This window comes from Rhinolophus sinicus, linkage group LG04 (genome assembly GCF_036562045.2).
Source record: "Rhinolophus sinicus isolate RSC01 linkage group LG04, ASM3656204v1, whole genome shotgun sequence".
NCBI lineage: Eukaryota > Metazoa > Chordata > Mammalia > Chiroptera > Rhinolophidae > Rhinolophus > Rhinolophus sinicus.
Window position 1 is genome coordinate 50,497,006 of NC_133754.1, and position 22,232 is coordinate 50,519,237.

General features: G+C 39.0%; 1 long non-coding RNA gene across 1 annotated transcript in view; it reads left to right on the forward strand.

The window, feature by feature from the left end:
- Nucleotides 1-3,073: 3,073 nt before the first annotated feature.
- Nucleotides 3,074-22,232, forward strand: part of LOC141571021 (uncharacterized) — a 262,558-nt gene continuing 243,399 nt past the window's right edge. Inside the window, exon 1 of the long non-coding RNA XR_012495489.1 lies at nucleotides 3,074-3,238. This is a non-coding gene — a long non-coding RNA (uncharacterized LOC141571021). The remainder of the gene's footprint in view (nucleotides 3,239-22,232) is intronic.

The window sequence follows — 22,232 nt, forward strand, 5'->3', positions numbered from 1 at the left end:
CTCTAATTCCACTTCACCTTCTCCCCCTTTAAAAAAATTTTCAATTACAGTTGACATTTAATATTGGTTTATATTAATTTCAGGTGTACAGCATAGTGGTTAGACATTTACATAATTTAAGAAATGACCCCCCTGACTAGTCTAGTACTCACCTGGCACTATACATAGTTATTACCATATTATTGGCTATATTCCCTGTGCTTTATTTTACATCCCTGTGACTATTTTGTAACTACAAATTTGTACTTAATCCCTTCACCTTTTCACCCTGTCCGCCAACCACCTCCCTTCTATCACCCCAATAAATCTGGCACCCCTCTGACACCATACAGTTATTACAATATTGTTGACTATATTCCTTACGCTATACCCTACATCCCCATAACTACTTTTTAGCAACAAATTTGTACTTCTAAATCCCTTCCTCCTTTTTCGTCCATACTCCAATCCGCCTCCCATCTAGCAACCATCAAAATGTTTTCTGTATCTATGAGTTTGTTTCTGTTCTTTTTGTTTATTTTGTTCTTTAGATTCCATATATAAGCAAAATCACAATGCATCTGTCTTTCTCGGTCTGACACTCCACTAAGCACAAGACCATCGAGGTCCATCCATGCCATTGTCATTCCCTTCCATGATCGAGCAATATTCCATTGTATGTATGTATCACCTTCCCTTTTTCCATTCTTCCATCGATGGACTTCCAGGCTGCCTCCACATCTTGGCCATTGTAAACAATGCTGCAATGAACATATGGATGCACAGGTCCCCTTGAAGTAGCATTTTGGATTTCTTTGGGTAAATACCCAGAAGTGGGATTACTGGGTCCTTCTTTGCCTCTTGTTATAGCCTTTGTTTTCAAGTCTGTTTTGTCTGGTATAAATATTGCTACCCTAGCTTTTTTCGTTTGTTTCCATTTTCATGAAATAACTTTTCCCTCCCTTTACTTTCAGTCTGTGTGTGTCTTTCCATCTGAAGTGAGTCTCTTGTAGGCAGCATATGTAAGGGTCTTTTTCTCTCATCCACTCAGCCTTCCTATTTCTTTTGAGTGAAGCTGTTAATCCATTCACATTGAAAGTAATTTTTGATAGATATGTAGCTTTTACTGTTTTATTACTCATAATTTTGATCTTTTAATTTTTTTGTCTTAAAGAAGTCCCTCTAACATTCCTTTTAATATTGGTTTGGTGGTGATGAACTCCTTTAGCTTTTTTTTTTTTTTTTTTTTGTCTGGTAAGCCCTTTATCTGTACTTTGATTTTAAATGATAGCGTTGCTGGGTAGAGTACCCTTGGTTGGTCCTTGCTCTTCATCATATTTAATATTTTGTGCCAATCCCTTCTGGTCTGCAGTTTCTGCTGAGAAATCAGCTGACAGTTTTATAAGTGCTCCTTTATAAGTCACTAGTTGCCTTTCTTTTGCTGCTTTTAGGATTCTCTCTTTGTCTTTAACCTTTGCCATTTTAATTATAATGTGTCCTGGTGTGGGCCTCTTTAAGTCCATCTTGTTTGGTACTCTCTGCACTTCCTGGACTTGTATGTCTATTTCCTTTGCCAGGTTAGGAAAGTTTTCAGTCTTTATTTCTTCAAATAGGTTCTCAATCCCTTGCTTTCCCTCTTCTCCTTCTGGTGCCCCTGTGATGCAAGTGTTGTTACACTTGATGTTGTCCCAGAGGTCCCTTAAACTATCCTCATTTTCTTTGGATTCTTTTTTTCTTTCCTGTTCTGATTGGGTGTTTTATACTACCTTGTCTCCCAAATTACTCATTCAGTCCTCTGCTTCATCTAGACTGCTGGTGATTCCTTCTAGTGTATTCTTCATTTCAGTTATTGTATTCTACACTTCTCAGTGGTTCTTTTTTATGGTTTCTATGTCCTTTCTATGCTTGCTATATCTCTGTTGAAGTTCTCACTAAATGCCTTGAGCATCCTTATAACCAGTGTTTTAAACTCTGCCTCTGGTAGGTTGCTTGCCTCCATTCCTTTTCGTTCTTTTTCTGGATGTATTTCTTTGTTTCCTCCTGTTCTTTCATTTGGGATGTATTTCTTTGTTTCCTCCTTTTGGCTGCCTCTCTGTGTTTGTTTCTATGTATTAGGTAGAACTGCTATGTTCCCTAGTCTTGGCCAGGTAGCCTTATGGGGTAGGTGCCCTGTGGGGGCCCTGGCACAGTCTCTGCCTTGTCACCTGCATTCGGTGCTCCAGGAGTGTCCCTTGTGTGGATTGTGCCCTTCAGTTATAGTTGAGCCTTGATTGCTATTGGCACTTCAGTGGGTGAAATTGGCCCTTAGGTTGATTGGCTGTGGGGTTTGGCCACACCCACAGCTTACAGGCTGCTGTGGGTGGGCTTACCCCACTGAGTGGGATTCACCCCAGTGGGCTCTGGTACCTGTTGAGACTGCCCTTTATGTGTGCCACTTGTAGGGTTAATTGGGCAGTACTCTGCTGTGGTATATTTGTTCTGGAGCCTCTTGGGAGGGGTTCTGGTGCAAGCCCAGGACACCCACTGCCTGTTACTGGCTGGGGACTACCTGATAAGAGCTATAAAGCTATCCATGGTTGTTTGATGCCTGTGCTAAAGTTGGAGGCACATAGGAGAGGACGCACTGCAAACTGAGGATGGCTACTACCAGCACCAGGCCTGGGGTAGCTCAGCAAAAAGCCAGGACACTTCGTGGCCTGCTGCCACCTGCCACCTCCCTTAAGTGTCAGCCACTGATAATGCCTCATGTGGTATGCAAGTTGGGAAAGACAGGATCTTAGGGAGTCGCTAGAATGGGAAGAGTTGAGTTCACTAGGTTAATGTAGACTCTGGTTCGGTGCCAGTGCTGAGCCTGCAGCTACTCAGCAAAAGTCTCAGAGCACACCGAGGCCAGTCACTGCCCACCTGGGGCCCACGAACCCTGACAGTTGTTCAAGAAAGAGTTCAACGTGGGGAAGGCTGGCTGCACACCAGAAAGTATTAATACCTCTGGCATTGGGGAAGTTGGATAGGGCAGGTTCCCAGTGAGTCAGCAGGGTGGAGCAGTGGAGCTCACCAGACCAATCAGATTTAGATTTGGCCTGTGGGGGCGGGCCCAACACAGGAAAGATGGAGCCCATCTGCCAGCTGCACATAAGGAGGACCTCACACAGGAAGATGGTGACTGTCCGGCACCCCTGCCCTGAAACCACACACCTCAGTCTGACCTCCGTATGTTTCCAATGCCTCCTGAGTCACTGCCCCTCCTCTGGAGCCCCAGGTGAGTGCCTGCGAGTGAGAGTTGGTGTGCGAATGTCTGGGTTTCCCACAGCCTCCCGTCCTTCCCGAACTATTAGCATCTCCACTGTTTTTCACAGCCACTTGTTGTGGGGGCTCCTCTTCCTGGCACCAGTACTCTAGGCTGGGGAGCCTGGTGTGGCACTCAGGTCCCTTGCTCCTCTGGGGAGAAACTCTGCGGCCGAAATACCCGTCCCAATTTTCATCCACCACACAGAGGTTTGGGGCTTGCCTGTTTTGTGTTTCCACCCCTCATACCAGTCTCGATGTGGCTTTTTTATATCCTTAGTTATAAAACTTCTGTTCAGCCAGACTTCAGATGGTTCTCCAGGTTGAATGTTCTATAATTTAGTTGTAATTTTAATGTGTTCACAGAAGGAAGCAGGCACAGTATTTATGTATTCCGCCATCTTGAATCTCTCAGAGAGTGTTTTATTCAGAGGAAATGGCTTGCACAAAGGTTCTGAGTGGGGAATGTGCTTGGAATGTTGAAGGAAGAGACTGAGGAAGAGAGGGTAGGAGATGAAGTAACTCTCAAAATGTGACCATTAAAACACAAACATATCCATTCTAGAATAGTAGCTGCTAACATCAGTGGATGATGTTTTACAGTCTTAGGGCTACTGTGGGGGAACTTAAGAAAAGATGCCTGGATATTTATGTTTGTATGGACTTGGCTTTCTTTTTTTTCTCTCCTGGTGTTGTTAAAATTAAATGGTGAGTGGTATGAGTAAAGGAGAATTTATCACTCTTGTGAAATGTCTATGAATTTATTACTTTTCTATCATTTCTTAGCTATATATCACATTCTAAATATATGCTCAGTTCTTTGCTCTTTTTGAGAACATCTTGCACATCTAGAACTAATCTACTGAAATAAAGCCACCTTATGGTCCTATCCTGGTATTTTTTTCAGTGTTGTACTTATAATTGCAAACATGCATTTTTTTTGGCTCATGAGTGTTTGAATGCTCCACCTTCTTCATTTCTGGGTATAAATACGACTACGTGTGTTTCTCAAATACACAGAAGAAAGATTCTCACCAGAAACTGGTCTTTTTAGGTGCTCTGCTATTGTTTTTAACAAGTAGCTCTTCAGTGTTTGCATGGACTCTGTCTTGTACCCGCAATCCTGGAAAGAATTTTCAGGGTGAAATCTTCTGGATGACATTTATGACATTCTAATTTCAACGACTAATTACAAATTTCACTTTAAGACACTGTGACTCATTTTGTAATCTAACTTCAGGAACACTTTTCAAGGGAAGATATTGTACTGAATAGGACTGTCATGTCTAATGAAGCATACCTGTGATGTCTCTGGAATGCACATAAAGGAGATTTTTGTACTTCCTTGGATGTTCCCAAACACCAGAATAGCATTAATCATGTCCTTATCTGTTTCAAAGCAAATATTTGGTTATATCATAAGATATTGCCATTTTTGCAGTAATGTATTCTGTTTTGCAGTAATATATTCAAATCACATCATCTCACCCCCCCTCCCTTTTCTCCACATTCTGCCTTTTCTATTAAAGTAAATGTTAGACACTATTTCTGTTTTCTAAGCTGTTTTTGAAATTCAATAAAATATAAAGTGACTAGCCAGTTTCCATAGCTCAGGCATGTATGATACCTCTTAAGATTTGGTTTGCCAATGTAATTATAAAATATATTTTTAATAAGTTCATGTATCTTATACTGTGCTGCCAGGAGGTGGACAGAATATTCTGGGAGAAATTGTATAGTCCAGATTTGATAGTTGAATCTCGCTGGTTTCTGGTTTGGTGAAGATGACCCTACCCTGATCTAGTGGCTTTAAAAGGGACACACTTCAGAGAGAAATCAGTGCTGTTGTTCTCCTTTTGGACTAAAAATATTTGTAACCCATCTTCTATAACTGTTGTTTTCTCCTTAGAGTTGATCACAGAAAATTTCCAGCATAAACCTGTTTTCACTCATATTTTATTTTGAGCTCAAATGGTTGGTCCCTCTCACACCCTGCAGTTTCCCCTGGGCTCTCTTCCTCATTTGCTTTCACATCTACCTTTCCACTGGAAGTGATGGCTTGAAACAGTACCATCTGTTTTTTTCAGTAAGAGAACTCACATCTGAGGCGTTCAGAGGCAAAGACGCGGAAGCTCAGATGCTAGCCAGCTCCCTCAGCCCAGAAACCTGAACACATTACAGAATATATAAGACACCACAGTATGAGAGACAGAAGTGTCACTCTAGTGACAGTTTACAGGTGGGGCAGAGATAGAGCTCAGTGGCTGTTAAATGTTTTTCTTCCACTCCCTTCTGGAAAGTTGTGGATTGCCCCCAAAGAAATTAGCTAAATGCCTTACTGAAGATGGTCTAGAAAGGTTAATGTAATCCCCAGAGACAGCTCTATCCGAGATGAGGAAAGTGTAATCCAGAATGGGTAAGAGAAAGCAGCCAGAAGATCCTTTAGCGCAGGTGCCTTTGTATCCTTTTGTTCTCTTATGAAATCCTTTACGGGAGGAAAACAAAGATCCTATATTTTTAAAGGTCCCTTCTGTTCTAATAATCAACACAGAGTAGAGGCCAGAAAAAAAAAAAATGTGTGTTTTAATATTCCTTCATTCTCTTGGCCTGTTTTCTCCCTATTTGTAAGCTCGTTTTCAACAGACCTTTCCAACCCAGCTCCAGAAGCGTAGAGAACTCCATCAAGTTTCTAGTGCATTGTTTTTCCTTCTGTAGAACTCTTAACTCACATTTATGTGTAAGAACACAAAAATACAGATTTGTGAAATGACAAAGGAATTGATTTCGAAAATCTAAATTTTTATTTTTCTAGATTTAATTGTTTAATTTGAACCTGTGATAATATTTATTTTTTGATACTAACATGTCTTATTTTTTGATACTAACATAATTGATTAAAACTTGATGTAATGAGTGCAGAAAGGGTATTTTTTTCATTACATTTTAAATATCACATGAATGATTTGTATATAATTTTGACTGAAAAACAGATGGCAATGTTTAGAAATAAGGATACTTTATTCTTACGCTTTCCCTGGTTTATTTCTAGATTTTACTTTTTTTTTTTTCCCAATCTACATTTTGACCACAGTGTATTACAACAGTAATTAAAACAGGAAATGGGTAATTCTCCCATGTTCGTCTTATGATTAATCAATAGAGGCTATATCATATCCGGTGTTTGGCAACATTGCTTAAACTAGTATCTTTTTTCTGTCTTCTAATTTTGTTCTCCTTTTCTAGGCTAGTAGCCTGCTTTCCTGACTGCTCTGATTCTGCCCTCTTCATTCATCTGCTTATTTTAACTGCACTACCTTTCACCTCAGAGCAGTTCTGTATCTCCTCTCTATACCCCAGCCATTAATCATTCAACAACAAATACTTAGGGGACACTGGTTGAAAAATGAGTTAGATTCTGGAGTTTTCTGCTTCATGTTTTAATTGAACTTCAGTAAAACTACGTACAGACCACTTTTTGATAATTCTATTTTTTTGTTTTAATTGAAGCCCTATTGTAAAAATAAATTTAAAAAGGGACAGCAGTCAAAGGAGGAGGTTATTTGCCTACTTTGTATGAGCCCCGGCCTCTTAGAAGTGGAGCATGCACGGCTGCAGTTAGAATGGTCTGCCTTGGCTCGTCCCACACCCCACAGGGGGTAGCGACATGCTCGGCCCTGTGGGAAACCTGCAGAACCTGCTCCACAGGGGTCAGGATCCAGGAGAAAAACACAGATCAAAGGAGAAAACGAGGGAAGTGAATTTGTGTTTTTCTGACATATTTTTGTTTAATAAGGTATGTTAACACTTCTGTACGTCTCTGAAACAGGGCGATGACTCTAAAGAGATAGTCATGAAAGATCTTTCCAAAAATTTCTCCTCTGCTATTGTTTTGGCATGTGAAGCCTTGATTACTTTCTTCTTGACATACTATGTATGAATTTAGAGAATGAGCTGTGATTCTTTGTTTTGTTGTTGTTGTTATTGTTATTATAGTTCATTGGAAGGATTGAAAGAGTTCTCACTTGTAAGCATTCCCAAATATTGTCTTCATTATGTTTTGACCAAAGTTAATCTAGCCCTTTGCTTATTCTTTTATTCTCACATATTAATATACTAAGTTCTTACAGCAAGTCCAGGAGATGTTAATTTGCTTCAAAGATCAATAAAGGTCCACACATAATATTAAAATGGACAAAACAAGCAATTAATAATGGTTCGTGAAACAGACCCGATTGTGTCATTTCCTTCTTCAAAAATTTGCCTTCAACAGAGCCCAGGTTGGTTAGTCAGGGGTTCAGAACTCCCCCTAAGACTCCACCCCAAATCTAGTCTCAGCCTAACTTGGACCTCATGCCTCACCACTCTCTCTACATACCTCATCCATTTTGTTCATCCCAGTCCCATGGGTCCTTAGACTTTTTAAAACGCATCTTGTGCTTACAGCTACTTCTAACTCTTGCTCAGTTTGTTTCCTTTGCCTAAATTTTCCTTCTCTCTCTTCTGGAAAGAAAATTTTGTTCATCGTTCAAGATTGAGGTTTCTGAGAAACATTTCCATCCTATTGGTCCAATTACTATTTCCCTACTTCAGGCTTTCATGGCACTTTATTAGTTCCTCTGTTGTAAATATGCTAATTAGCTTTGTATTACAGACAGCTGCACATATATACTGCTGCTTTCTCCATGCGATTTCAGATTCCCTGAAGACCACACTCAATGTGTATTGAATTAAAATAGCTATTATTTATGAAATGTGTATGCATATTGCCCTATTTGTAGATGTTTTCCAATATTGGTATTTACTGTGAATATTTCATAAAATATTTATGAGCTCCAACTTCTTTCCTTCTGACCCATACAAGCAAGCACCTGCCCAAATATCAAATTACCCAGTAATACACCCTGACTGTATCAGAAGAAATCTTGCATACTAACATAAGGACATCTGTGAAAGTACTTTGGAAATTATAAAGCACAATATTTAAACTAATTGGTATTACACAGAGAACTTTAACTATTGATCCCCCAAAACCACATCTACTTCTCCCTCTTCTCTAGCCATGGAAATTATTTTATTTCATGAGCTTTTCCAAACCATTTTACTTTCCTTCAGGGGTCAGCATTTTTTCTTAGTGCCTATGGGACAGGTCACTGGCCAGGAAATAAGCACTCTTGACTCTTCCTGAACAAGACACCTGCTCTGATCGGTCTGTTGTAAGGTTGGTAAGGCAAAAGCAGGTCCCATGTCCAAGTTCACAGGCTGATTCTGCAAGTCCTGGCTCTACTGACAAGTAACTCTACCCTTTAGATTAACTTGGAGCTGAAATAAGTATAATGTCTTCATTTTTATCAAAGGAGACTGACCTCCTTCATCCCGAGGATGTTGGAGGATTTCTGGGCAGTTCTGGAGGTATCTCAGGAATCCTGATTTACTTGGGATTTCAGAGGCATATTGTGGTACTTTTAAAATATATCCTCAAAATCTTTGGCACTCTTCCTTCAAAAGGTGGAGACTAACTCATCTCCCTTGGACTATGGGCCTGACTTAGTGATTCGATTCTGACAAATACAATGAGGCAGAAGTGATGGAAATTTCTGAAGGTAGGCCATAAAAGACAATATCGCTTGGATCACTAGGTAGGTCCCAAGGGTAACCTCTCTGCTTTTGGAAAGGCTATTACAGAATGGAACTGAGATCTCTTGCCAACAAACAGCACCAACTTGCCAGCCATGTAAGTGAACCATATTGTAAGTGGATACTCTAACCCCAGTCAAGCCCTCAGATGACTGTAGCCCTGGCTGACAGTTTGCTTATTACAATATGAGAGATTCTGGCTGAGCTGAGCCAGAACCTCCACATCTATGGGGCTCTCCAGTTCCTGGTCCAAAGAAAATATAAGGCAATAGATGATCCTTTTTATTTAAAGCCATTAAGTTATGGAGTGTTTTGTAATCTAGCTACAGTTAAACTAATACAGAATTTAGTATCTGGAAGTAAGGTACTGCGATAACAAAAAACTGAAAATGTGGGCTTGGCTTTGGAAATGGTCAGTCAGCAGAAGCTGGAAAGACTTTGAGGAGAGTTTTAGTGAAAGCTTAAAGTGCTCTGAAAAAGCTGTTAATAGAAGCCTGATGGCTTTTGACAAGATGGCAAGTGAGGGCTTAAAGGAAAGTGAGAAAAATGTTATTGGAAACTGGAAATAATGGCTTCTAGTTTTGTAGTAACATAAAGTTTAGTAACACTGTGAAAGTAGAAAATGGAGCTAATGAGTGGGAGGAACTAGCTAATGAGCTTTCTAGGCGGCCTGCTGAAGGGATCACCTGGCTTCTACTTGCAGCTGACAATCAAATGCAAAAGAAAAGAGATAAACTAAAAGAAGGTCTGTGAAGTATAAAGGAGACAGGAATTGTTAGTTTTGAAAATCCTAGACCTTCTGGATAGCAAATGATGGTGGAGTCAAAAATGGCTCCAGGGCAAAGATAAAATCCAGAGCACTGTCATGAAAACATGATATGAGCAGGTAGCCAAGGATGTAGTCATCAATTCCTTTGTTAAGACTGCAGAAATATCTAATATGTACCTCAGAGGACCATTCAGAACCTAGGTTTCTGAAAAGCTTAAAAAGGTTGTTCCTCAACAGTTTCAGAAGCCCAAGGTAGAGAAAGGCTTATCTCAAAACTTTGTGGGTGTGCCTTTTGTCTAATGGATGGAATGCCAACAGGAATCAGAGGAGACCCACAAAGTTTTTGAAAGGAATTTTATTGACAAAAACATTATTTATTTAAACTACAAGGGAAAGAAACAGTAGACTTGAAAATAGGCCTTTGGAACCCAAAGTTTGTACAAAAAAAAGTAGGCTGAGAAAACTATTCAGCTAAAAACACAGCTGAAAGAATGATTCAGAGGGAAAAAACAAGAACTTAGAGGGCAGAGCCATAATCTATGGAGAATTTTTCCCAGGGCTTGATTCCTAATCAAGTAACTGTCAACATGTGCTCTGCTAGATTTCAGAATTACCACAGACCAGTGACTCCTGTGTGTCCTCTGTTTTGCCATTTTTAGAAGGTAGTGTTTACATTGAAAACCTAAGCTTGTCTCACCATTATGTACAGGTGTGTGGCATAGATAACCATCTCTTCAGTTGACAGGTTTTCAGATAGGGAGGGGCTATACTCAAGCAACCACATCTGAGGAGCTGCATTTGCAGCAGGATTTGATTTAGATGCCAAGATCCTCTAACTTGACTCTCAGTTGCTGCTGTAATAAATGAGATACACAGGCAGTTTGGGAGTGGGTGTGTATATTTTGCATGTGGGAAGAAAATTAATTTGTAGTCCTAGGGCAGACTCTGGTGGTTTTATAATGCATCAAAAAGTCTTTGATATTTCTCTTTTTAAACGGTAACGCCTAAATCCTCTTCCCTAGAATATGGCTCAGGCTTAGCAACTTAGTTCTAACTAATAGAATTTCCCAGAAGTGACAAGCTGTATCTTTTGATGCTAAGTCCTAACGGCATTATTACTTCCTCCTTGGTCTCCCTTGGACCACTCTGTCTGGAATCCAGACATTATGTTGTGAGGATACTCAGGCAGACTGTGGAGAGTCCACAGGAAGAGAAACTAAGGCTTCCTGCCAACAGCCAGCACCAGCTCACCAGCTGTGTAAGAAAGCCATCTCGGAAACATCCTTCAGACCTAGTCAGACCTACAAATAACTGCAATACTGGCCAACATTTTGATTGTAACATTGAAAGAAAGTCTTAGCGAAAACATCTCAGGTAAATCACTCCCAAATTTCCAAACAACAGTAGTAGTTATTTATTGATGTATAACAAATTATGCCCAAATTTAGTGATTTCAAGAATCAAAATTTTATATTCTCAGTTCCTGTGAGGAGGAATTCATGAGTGGATTGGCTGGGTGTTTCTGGCTGAAGGTCTCTTATGAGTTTGCAGTCAAGGTATTGGCTGGGGCTGCATCATTTGAAAGCTTCACTGAATTGAATGATCCACTTCCACGAAGGCTCTGTTGTGTAGTTGTTAAGGAGTTCTCAGTTCCTCACTGACTATTGGCAAGAAGCCTCAGTTTTTCCTCCCGTGGGCCTCTCCACAGGCTGCGAGTATCCTCACAACATGTCAGCTGGCTTCCCTCAAATCAAGTGATTCAAGACGTGGGGCAATATGAGAACCACAGTGTCCTTCACGATGGGGTCTCGGAAGTCACACATAGTCTGTTTCACGACATCCTATTGGTTACACAGGTGGGTCCTATTCGGTGTAGGAGTAGACTATACAAGGATATGAAAGCCAGGAAGTGGGGATCCCTGTGGGCCATCTGGGAAGCTGGCCACCACAGTGAGGTAACAAGGGGTTGTTATTAGTTCCTCTAAGTTTTGGGGTAATTTATTATACATCAATAGATAACTAATATATAAACAGACCAATATGAATATTTTGGTCATTTCTCATGATTCTAAATGAACGGTTAGTGTTGCCTGCCTCCTCTGTCCATGAAGTACCAAGAGCTGTCATGGACCAGAGGGCACATACTTGCTCCTGTCTTAATAAAGCTCTCTAGTTGGAGTGGCGTCCCAGGGATCCCAGAATATCTGGAATCAACTTAACATCGTAGGAGCTGGTGCTGGAGCATAAATCTTGGCGAATTCAGTAACCAATTTTATTTATCCATTTTCTAATTTTGCATAAGTCAGATTTTACAGTTTAACTTAAGTTCCAACCTGGGGTTCTAAAACCTTTGTATTTCTTCTGGTAAACAAATGGCATATGCCTTTAGAACAAGCTTTCTATACAATGCCTTTTCAAATATAAAATACACTGGGTTTGTTTCAAATTCAGGCTTTTTTTCGGAACACTATAATGTAAATGAGTCTCCCCAGACAAAAGCACAGAAATAGAGAAGATCAGGGTAGTACAGCATGCTGTTTCCAACAAGGTGGAAAATTCATCTGAAATGACAGAAATCCTGAGTAATGACGAATCTCTGAGGATTCATGTGTCACAGCAGACTAGCTGATTGGTGTGTGCAATTGAGCTATAGCTTAATGTCAATACTTATACTTCCTTTTGAATTGAAAAATCAGGCAATTAAAAGTTACTAATTCCTTGTTTTGAATTGCTTCTGGTCCCTTTGGGTTTGCCATAGCCCAGTGTTGTGGCTCTTAGTTTGAGAAGCCCTGTCTTGCAAATTTGAAAGTTCATAGACTCTATTTTGAAATGGGCTCCATTCCACAAATAGGTTTTACTTTATTATTATCCACTCCCTCTGGGGATGTCTTGACAAAACTAGCAAAACCCAAAGACTTCCTGAAGGCTAATCTTTTTTCTGGGTCATATGATTTTCAGTTTTCATCTGGAGAAGGTTCTCTGATAACAACAGGTTTGGCTGGCGGTGAAATGGAGAAAATCCTGTTGCTTTTGCATTAACAATGAATGGAATTTCAGTGCAGCATGGTTATTTGCTTAACACAATAGAAGTTGTTGCAGACTGGACTTTCAAATGTCAAAGAGACTGTGTGGGAAAATCTGTGTTCCCTCAACTGAGTCAACAAACACTTCTGAACGCAGAAATGCTGACAAGACTGTAGCAAACAATTTGGCCTATTTCAATTTATATCCAAAGATTAAATTGGATTAAAAAGACCCAGATGAAGAAATGGTTAAATATTGAAAACAGCAGGGATTTGCAAACTAAGAGGGGAGAAAAAGAATAGTCAGTGAAATGGAACATTAGAAACACAAAACAATATGCAATTAACAATACCTGTCTCAGAGGCAAGTTTGATGTAGGTGGAAACCATACAAGAACAAATGATCAAAGAAGATGCTGAAGTCCTCGAGCTCATTACTCACACACATTATGAAGTGTAAAACAAACAATGATTAGATTACAGCGAGACACTATCTTCCGATATTTTAAAGCTCTTGGCTCTGTTGGGTAAACACTTTCCAAGTGATTATGAATTTGCTTGAACTTGGTGTGTCTGAGTTTATTGGCCAGACATAACTTTTCAGTTATGACTTGAATAAATCACTGCCTTACTTCATGCCGGTTTCCGGCCCAGGAAAGCTTTCAAGGTTAGCGGGTCAAGAGCAAGTTCTAGACTAGGAGCCCAGAAGCAGATGTTCTGGGTTGCCTGAGCAAATTGGGGCAGGTCAGTTTAATACTACCAGACCCAATTTCCTTATCAAGAAAACCCAAGTCTTAGTTTTTTATCTGTCTGCTTCACAAGGTAGTTGAGAAGGTATCAAGTGTAATTATACACCCGCACACTTACACATGCACACACACTGAAACTCACTCTCGTGTACACTCACAGGTGAGCCTGCATGCACAAAAAAAGCACTTTAGCATTTTTTTTGTTTGTTTGTTTTGTTTACTCGAATCAATGAAAGGAAACTTTATGGAGGTTCCAGGGCCAAGAGGCCTGGGAAGGTGGCCACCCTGCAGGGGCAGGAAGAGTCAGTGGAGGGGGGACACACACTGTAGTTGATCAAAATGAAAACAAACATAAATTGTAATACTTTGGCTAAGTACTACTATTGTCCTCATTATTCAAATGATGTCACTTGCCATCAGGCATGCAGGGAGAAAGGAATAGATCCTTAGTCAACTTTAGGTTTTGAATTCCAAACTGCAGGCTAAATTATAAAATATGGGGAACAGAGGGAGAGAGGGAGTGGACTCCAGAATTTGAGGTGTGATGATCTCATACTCCTGAGCATGTATATAATAGGACTTTTCTTAGGCTATAAATCCTGGGAGATACTTGGTGATGAGCAACGCAAAGACTGGTCTACTGTGCATATTAAGTTTTCTGATTATTTAAAAATCATGATCAATGATCTTGTCTTGAGTAGAAACTACTTGAAGTCATGGTGGAAATGAAGTTTAAGTTTTAGATGTAGTCATTTGGGGGCACTTTATACTTTGTTGTCTAGCCTGAGATCTCGACAATAGATATCACTGGTCATAAAAGGAATGAAGAGAAAGTTGAAACAGCAGAAATCCTTCAGACAGCTTTACAACAGAGTTTCTCAAACTTGGAACTATTGACATTTTGGGCAGGACAGTTCTTGTGGTGGGCTGTCCTGCACATTGTAGGATCCTTAGAGCATCCCTAGACTCTGCCCACTAAATGCCAGCAGCAAACAGCCTTCTCCCCTGGGTTGTGACAACCAACAAATGTCTTCAGACATTGCTGCATGTCCCCCAGGGATACAAAATTGCTCCCATTTGAAAATCATTGCTCTAAAAACATCTCACAAAACTACCCATGGATTACTAGTAACTTAAGGTACATTTGTTTAGCAGTTGGCAGAGCCCGTATCTTGTGTGCAGATTCTATATTAGTAGAAGGTCAATAACATATTAAACTGTTTTTAAAGCAATTTTCAAATTTGTATATGCTTCAAATAGCAATGTGCTTTTGAAATTGATAAGACTACTGCCTACTTATTAATAGACCATAAAACACATTTTATGTTTTAATCAATAAGCAGGACCATCCACTTATTCTGTTACTCTCTTTTTAATTCTACTTGCTTTATTCCAAATAAGATTCTGAAAATCAAGCAATAAGTAATACTATATAAAATCAAACACATTAAAATGTAATAGCTGAAGTTTTTCCTTCAAACTTTATGTATTTGAGATTTTTTAAAAAATGACTATGCTAGGAAGATGTCTTGAAAAAGAAACAACAACAAAAAATAGATTTTCAATCCCAAATTGGGATCCCAATTTTCAATCCAACAATAGAAATATATTTAATGTCTATATGTGTGATGGTTAATTTTGTGGCAATTTGACTAGGCCAAGGGAGGTCCAGACAACTGGTTAAGCGTCATTTCTGGTTGTGTCTGTGAGGGTGTTTCCAGAAGAGATTAGCATTGGAATTGGTAGACCCAATGTGGATGGGCTCACCAAATCCACTGACGGCCTGAACAGAACAAAAAGGTGGAGGAAGGTTGGATTCAATCTTTGCTTGACTACTTAACAGGCATCAATCTTCTAGTGCCCTCAGCATGCTTGGTTCTTAGTCCTTCAAACCCAGAATCACATCATCTCAAGTCTCTCAGGGCTTGAAACTACAGCATTGGCTTTCCTGGCTCTCCAGCTTGCAGACAAAAGATGGTGGGACGTCTCAGTCTCCATAATCGCCTGAGCCAATGCCATGTAATAAATCTCTTCATATATACATCATATATGTATATACATGTATACATTCCGTGTTTTCCCAAAAATTAGACCTAGCTGGACAATCAGCTGTGATGTGTCTTTTAGAGCAAAAATTAATATAAGACCCTGTGTTTTATTTTATTATTTTATTTTATTTTAAAGACCCGGTCTTACACTATAGTAAAATAAGACTGGGTCTTATATTAACTTTTGCTCCAAAAGACGCATTAGAGTTGATTGTCTGGCTAGGTCTTATTTTTGGGGAAATAGTATATATGATGTATACATGAATATATGTAACCTTTCTCTATATTCCTCTCCATCTATCTCTAGCTCTAGCTCTATCTCTATCATCTCTATCTCTGTATCTGTCTCTATTTCTGTCTCTATCTCTCTCGTCTCTGGGAGAACCCTAATGAGTATCAGTATGTATGCATGTAGAGTGTGTTGAATATTGCCTCCTAAAAGTTCATGTCCACTTTGAACTTCAGACTGTGACCTTATTTGAAAATAGGGTCTTTGCAGATGTAATTAAGTAAAGAATCTGAAAATGAGATCATCCTGGCTTTGGTGTGGATCCTTATAAAAAGGTGTCCTTATAAGAAGAAGAGAGGACACGGACACAGGGAGAAGGCCATGTGAAGACGGAGACAAAGATTGAAATGATGTGTCTGTAAGCCAAGGAATGCCAAGAATTGCCTACAACCACTAAAAGCTGGAGAGAGACAAGGTATAAATTCTGTCTCAGAACCCCCAGAATGAGCCATCCCTGTGGACACCCTGATTTTGGACCTTTAGCTTTTTGAGCTGTGAAGGAATAAATTTCTGCTCTTTTAATCCACCCACTTTGTGGTAATTTGTTACGGCAGCCCTACGAACCTAACATAGTATGTATATACTGGTATGGGTCTTCGTCAGGGCTGCTAGAACAGAATACCATAGATTGGTGGCTTGTAAACAACACAAATTTATTTCTCACAGCTCTGGAGGCTTGTGCAAGACGTGCCTTTGAAGTCCTGCAATTGTGGGATAAATGGAAGACTGACTGAAAACAAGTAGCTAGAGTCTAATAAATAAGACCCGATAATAAGGAAGGAAGGAGCATAAAAACAACTCAGAGCAGCTGGACTTGGAGTCGGTGAAGAGGCAACAGAGTCTAGCATGAAACTCAGGGTTTTTGGGGTCGTATGGAACTACATTTGTTCCTCTTTCTGTGTTTTCTTTGCTGTGGGAAGGTGGCATGAAATCATTAAGCCGGGGTTTCCCATCTATAGAAAAGCATACTCTGGGTTTCTTGTTGGACTTGGGCACATAATGGGCACTCACTCACGTTGGCAGGGGCAAGGATGTTGGGGATAGCTCATGCTGGATGACCCCTTATTTTGTAAGTGAAGAAAATAAATCAAGAAAAACAGTTGTCATGAAATTTGTTGGCAATCTGTTCAACCACCATCTTTAAAATGATTTTGCTTACAAGGCTCAGATGTGTGATGTATGATAAGCTTTCCTCTAGTAATGCCAAACTGACTTTGTATCAGAAAGAAAGTTTGGGAAAATCTCAACTAGCTGTCTCTTTTGAGGCACTCAAAGTTGGTTAAGAGAACTCAGCGAAAAATGTTGCAAATTTTCAATTTATAAAGTAGTATTTTCTCTTTTAAAGCATTTGTGATTGTTAGAAAATTTAATGTTTGTGTGTTTTTGTTTTTGTTTTGACAACTGGCAGTAAACACTAGTTAAAATAGTTAAATTTGAAATTATAACGTATGGGCAAATTCTGATGTCCAGAAATTAAAAGGTTAAACAAAAAGTTAAAAAAATAAATAAATAAATAAATAAATAAATAAAATAAAAGGTCTTTTATTCCCCTGTTCCCTATTGATATTGAAGAAAGCTCAGCTACAAAACAGAATCAACTTAACTTTTTTGAGTCATGTGTGTATTTATTTTTAAAGCTTAGACTTCAGTGGGTCTATAGAAAACCAAGGCAACATTTTAAAACATGACAACTATAGTACAAATATCAAAATACATTGGGTCAAATTAGATTAAATTGCATTGTCCAACTAACTCTGTTGTCAATAAAAATACATTCCAAATCTGTGCTATCTAGTAAAAAATAAGATCAAGCAATTTCAATGTCATAGTGAAGAAAAAGTTTTCAAATAAAAGGCTCTGTGTATCTTTGAAAGAGATTTTCAAAAACCCAAATTGCTTATTTTTAGTACTAAGTTTATTTTTGATGAGTAAACTTGTCTTGAATACCAAAGAAAGGTCTGTCAAAGAAGCAGAAATGCTGCTGGACTTCACAAGGAAAAAAGCTAAGCTTCTTTTTTCCTCTTTAAAAAAAATAACATTTTCTTAATTAGCATATTTTTTGGCACACAAAGAACACTCAGTTTCTTTTCTTTTCATTCTGTTAGTTAGTTGACAGGACCTCCAGGTAAAAGAAATGATTTTAATAAAATATATTCTCTCACACAGTGTGGAGTGGAAGGTAGCTGAGCAGGAATAAAGACGTTAGTGCTGGCTCCTCTGAGACGTGTAAGATGTTCACGTTAATCTATTTGATCATCCCTGAATTGCTGATTGCGGCTCTTTTCTCTCCAAGGCTCAAAAGAGAACCTTAATATATTTATATATGTACATACACAGAATATACAGCCTGTATTAGGCATGCTCATTGGCTTTCTTTTTTACTGCTCTCTGTTTCTGCCTTTCTTCTCACTGTGAGCTGAAAAATGGAAGCAATTTACTGAAGTCATTCCTAAAGTTCTCCTACCCGGCATCCTGAGTTTTATAATTGCTGTGATATTTCACCTATGCCAGCTGAGATGAGTGAAAACTGTTAGTGGGCTATAGTGGGGGTGCTGAAATGCTGATATGTCATGGGCAGCAACCTATACATCTCTGTGTCCCATTTCTCCTTGCACACAGAGCTGCTCCTGCAGCCATGCAGGGGTTCCTGGGTTTGGTTACATGGTTCCTTCTTTTCTCTGAGACGTGAGACATTAGTGGTCATTGTTGAAAGTACTCTTGAGACAAAGCGAGAATCTTGGGTAATCACCCTTTATCCCCTCTACTACTCTGTACAGACATCCACACTGTGTGTAAGGATACCTGGCCCCTGTTATAAAAATTAAGCATCCAAATACACCATCAGTTTTAGGATAATGGGTTGGTCTTTGGTTTTTATAAATTGTTATAATTAAAGCCCCATCTCTCTTTGAGCAATATCTGAATTGGTGGTTAGATCGGAGTTCCACACTTTTTCTCATGCTTGCCTAGACCTGTAGTCATTCAACAGCCTCTTCTACATGCCTTTAACCAAGAAGGATTTATCTTCTAACTTCCAGATGAATGATCCCCTTCACTGTTTAGTTAGTACACTAAAAATGTTCCCCAATGGTATTTTACTTCATTGATCAATCACTGTCCCATTGTTACTCTATTATATGTAAACATATTTAACAAAAAAAGATTGAATTACCTCTCCATTATTTATAATGTTGATCACATAAATGCTGGAGTCAAAGGTGACAAAGCAAGGCCCCCTACCTAAATCATTCCCTAAATCTCCCTTTCTAGCTCTTGGTATCTTATTGTACTTTGTGTCTCTAGGACTCAGAAAAGTTCTGGATGCATTCATCCACTATTGTATGTTGCATAGTCTTTTGTCAGCTAATGATGAGCTGTTAGTAACTATAAAAACATGAAGCCCCAGGTTTACCTGCACCTTCAAGTCATTTGCACATTTGCACTAGTTCAGTGTCAGTTTCATTTGGTCATCCCGATCCATGACAGGTGTCCTGTTGGGGTAAAGAAGACAAAGCAGAGATGGGTTAGATATGGCTCCTCCTTCATGGAGTTCAGACTCAGATAAGTACAATACCTGTGCTGCTAGCTGGTTGGATAGCAAGCTTCTCGGTTCTGCTAGGAGCTCCTTGAGTACCATTAGGCTCAAGGAAATACAAATGCTTTCCCATCCTGCATGTGTTCTCCCAGCATCTTCCCTTCTTGGTATCTGATCTGCAAACTGCGTGCTGAGGGCTCAGGTATTAGTGGAAGTCCTGATGGAACAAACCTTAACAAAATGAGGACATTTCCTCCTGCTTCTAAATGTGGGGGCCTCCACCTGGGGGATTTAGGTGTTGTCATCCATATAACTCAAAAGGCCTAAAGAACAGCTACACAGGCAAATGCCCTATGGGACAGACCTATGTATCATTGCACTTCAAACTGTGCTCAGATATGTAACACATTTATAATAATACTAACAAAAGATTTAACAGACCATATACGAGGGCTATAATAAAAAAATAGAGTGAATGTTTAAATTTAAAAAAATTATTACAGTAAAAGACACATTGCCATTAATTCCCCTCAAAATACTCCCCCTCAATTTGAACACACTTATCCCATTGTTCTTGCCACTTTCTGAAGCAGTTCTGGAAGTCCTCTTTCGTGAGTATCTTTAGTTGCATTGTTGTGGTTGCCTAGATGTCCTGAATCATTTTGACTTTGAGAAAGAGCCAGAAGTCGAATGGTGTCAGATCCAGTGAATAAGGTGGATGAGGACACACCTCATCCATCTTATTTGACATGAAATTCCCATACCAGAAGCGATGTGTGACACAGAGCATTGCCATGATGGAGGATGATTTACGGCACACTTTAAAACACGCCTTCTCTCAACAGTAGCTCATACCCAACTGTCTACACCGAACAAATTGAAACTTGTCACACACTGTTACTAAGGTTCCACGCGCCACTTCCGGTATTGAGGATCCCTGCCTTTCTGTTGGCTGGCACTCAGCAGCAGCATTCACCATATTTTGTGATCACAATGGAAAGGCTCCGTGTCACATATTGCTTCTGGTATGGGAATTTCGTGTCAAATAAGGTGGATGAGGTGTGTCCTCATTCACCTTATTCACTGGATCTGACACCATGCAACTTCTGGCTCTTCCCCAAAGCCAAAATAACCATGAAAAGTAGACGTTTTGCATCAATTCAGGACATGGAGGCAGCCACGACAATGCAACTGAAGACACTCATGAAAGAGGACTTCCAGAACTGTGTCATAAAGTGTCAAGAACAATGGGATAAATGTGTTTGAAGCAGTGGGTAGGGGGTAGTATTTTGAGAGGGATTAATGGCAACGTGTTTTTCACTGTAATAATTTTTTTTTAAACATTCACCATATTTTCTTTTTACACCTTGTGTATGTGTGTATGTGTGTGTGTATGTATATATATGTATATATATGTATATATATGTGTATTATATATATATATATATATTTGATATTTTTGACATTAACATACCAGTTCTTGGATATTTTAATAATCTGGGATAAATAAAACATTATTTGAAAAGAATGTTTTATGCGTTTCTTTTTTAATTTATATAATATTATAGACCACATAAGCTTCATTACATAAACAAAGATCTGTATAATATATAGCATGTATTATTTCATTAACTAATGTTCTCTCTTTAAATTGATTTAAATTAAGTTTTATTAACGTTAGAGTTTTACAATAGTATTTTCTAGTTATTTTGTTTTAAATTTTGCTTTACAGGTGAAGTTTAGCTTTAGGATGGACTTTTATATCTACCCTTTTATTTTTTGGTTTCCAGTTAATAAAGCAGAGAACATTTCCAAAACGAAGCTTAATGATTCCATGAGTTATGTAATGTCATGGGACACATTTATGAATGTGGATCACATTTATAGATTTCAGTATGTAATAGAATGTGTCTGGGCCTGGAGATAAAACAAATCTGATTCCAAGCTTGCTTTGTCCGTTTCCCGGCTATGTGGTCTCAGTTTCTTTACTAACCCTCTGATTTTCAATTGTGTTATCTCTATAAAAGTATGGTAAAAATGTCTACTTCATAAGGTGAGTAGACATATGGGAGGGTTAAATTAGATATTATATACAAAATATAATGGGAGGGTTAAATGAGATATTATATACAAAACGCATGCAGAAGGAACGTTGTAAATGGCATGTGTTCTTTGGAGACAGGAGACTCAAACAGCAAATTAAAATCAGTTTAGAGACAGGGCGAATACCATTTTGAAAACTTTTGTCAAGAGCAATCTTAAACACTAGATCTTTCTAGGACTTTATCCTAGCAGAGTACTGAGAACACATTGCACAAACGGGAATTTCTTCCAGTGCAGCAGCTTTCCAACTTAACTATTTAAAATTTCTGTAAAAGTTCTTTATTTATAAAAAAACGTCTACTTAGAAAAAAAAGGGAGGAGAAAGAAACAAAAAAGAAATACGGGAAGATAAAGACAGAGATCATCATCGTAAGATAAGTGAAAAATATGAAGGTAAAACTCAGAGTTTTTAAGGAGGGAAAGTATGTTAACTCTATGAATTGGTTGAATGCAACTGCTGACTTGAAGACTCCGACAGCGAAAGGAAGAAGGAAAATTAAATGTTATACAACTTTCCATATCACAAAAAAAGATATCTACAGAATGGATTATTGTAAAACTAGAAATATTACACACCACCCTAGGGATCTCAGCCTCTGTGCTGGCTCATGTTGTCTTCCAGGCTGATCTAAATGCTAATCATTCTCAAGACCCAGCTCAAAATCACATGAGGTCAGGGCTTCTGTTCACTAAACTTCTCCTCTCTGACATCCTATAGTGGTCCTCTGCACCATGTTTACTTGTGCTTAAATGTAACCTGACCTGTTCACTGTCACTTTATTTGTGGTAAAGTCCCCTTTCCTCACCTGCATTGAACT